The following is a 1,715-nucleotide window of genomic DNA, read 5'->3' on the forward strand; positions in this document are numbered from 1 at the left end:
TCCCTTCCTCCTTCACTTCCCCGCCCCTCCCCCCTCTAACGTAAACCCTGCCCACCCCACCTCACCCACCTCACGCCCTGCCGTACGCACCCTGGGAGACGCCTCGCAGCCTCATCAACGTGGCCCTTGTGACCTCACTGAGCAGGTCCCCGCCTGGCGGTGGCACTAGCAGTATCTCCAGGTGGCTGTGGCTTGGGGCGGCGCAGCCTCCGGGCTGCGTGGCCTCCAGCTCAGGAGAGCGCCGAGGAGAAATCGGTGGCCACAAGCTACTAGCGTCCAGTGGCACATCAGGTATGGTGGAGCGCCCGACTCCCTCCTCAGTCCCACTCTCCGCCACCATCCGCCTCCCACGACGCCCCCCTCGACCCCGCAGCCGGCCTTCAGTCCACCCATCTACCTGCGCCGTCTGTCACCGGTCCTCCCACCCCATGATCACCACCGTTGCCTTCTACCTGTCGCCAGGTCCAGCACCAAGGATTGGCCACGTTTCACAGATGATGGCCTTAAAGCGCATCCACAAGGAGCTCCTCAACCTGTCCCGCGACCCCACCCCCACCCCACCCCCACCCAGAGCTCAGCACGGCTAGTGGGGGATGATACGTTCCACTGGCATGCGACCATAATGGGGCCCAATGACAGCCCCTACCAGGGAGGAGTCTTCTTCCTAAAGGTCCAGTTTCCCTCCAATTACCCATTCAAACCACCCAAGATCGCATTCACCACCCGAATTTACCATCCAAACATTAACAGAAACGGAAACATCTGCCTGGACATCCTTAGATCTGAGTGATCACCAGCACTGACAATTTCCAAAGTATTGTTATCCATTTACTCCCTGTTGTGCGACACCAACGCAGATGATTCTTTGGTTCCGGAAATTGCTAAGATCTACAAAAAGGATAGGAGGAAGTATGCCAGAATTGCTCGGGAATGGACTAATAAATACGCCATGTAATTTAAAAGTAAATGATAATCCCATCACCTTATTAAAGCTGGCAGTTTAATTGGTTATCTTTTGTCGGCTTTCTATGAAAGGAGGGCCCCCCATCCTCTGGGCATATATGGTAACACCTCCTATATATCAGGGTGTGTGGAGGTGGTGGAGCAAGTCTGCAGGTGGAAGCAAGGGTGGAGGAGGGATTGGTGCATGGGGGTAAGGTTGGGGGTTTGGGTGAGTGTGAGACCAGTTTTAACTAAGTTTTCGTTATTGACTTAGCATTAGGAAAGCAAGAACAAGGAGGTGGTGGCTTTAGGATAAGGAGAGCAGTTCCACCAACCAGAGAGACAATTTTTAATGTGAGTCTTTTAGAACTGACAACGGTGAGGACAAACAATGAAGATTACAAAGCTAGTCAGGTATCCACTTTATTCTGAAGAAACTTTGGGTGTTGATTTTGACCAAGATTAGTATTAACCAATATCCTTGTAACTGGGCAAGACCCACGCTCCAGGTCCTCTGCCTGCCTCTTGTCTGCAGAAAAGCCATAATTTCTCAGGACTCCCCTGAGTCACAAAAGCCTGACTCAAGAAGTAATGATTGAGGGCTTCCCTGGTGGCACAGTTGTTGAGAGTCTGCCTGCTGATGCAGGGGATGTGGGTTTGTGCCCCTGTCCGGGAGGATGGCACGTGCCGCAGAGCAGCTGGGCCCGTGAGCCATGGCCGCTGGGCCTGCGCATCTGGAGCCTGTGCTCCGCAACGGGAGAGGCCACAGCAGT

The 1,715-nt window shown here is 54.1% G+C and overlaps 1 pseudogene; it reads left to right on the forward strand.

Annotated features, from left to right (window-relative positions):
* The first annotated feature begins 497 nt into the window (after positions 1-497).
* LOC103091511 (ubiquitin-conjugating enzyme E2 D2 pseudogene) lies at positions 498-955 on the forward strand (annotated as a pseudogene).
* Positions 956-1,715: the final 760 nt, after the last annotated feature.

Source organism: Lipotes vexillifer, unplaced genomic scaffold, assembly GCF_000442215.2.
Source record: "Lipotes vexillifer unplaced genomic scaffold, Lipotes_vexillifer_v1.1 scaffold38, whole genome shotgun sequence".
Lineage (NCBI taxonomy): Eukaryota > Metazoa > Chordata > Mammalia > Artiodactyla > Lipotidae > Lipotes > Lipotes vexillifer.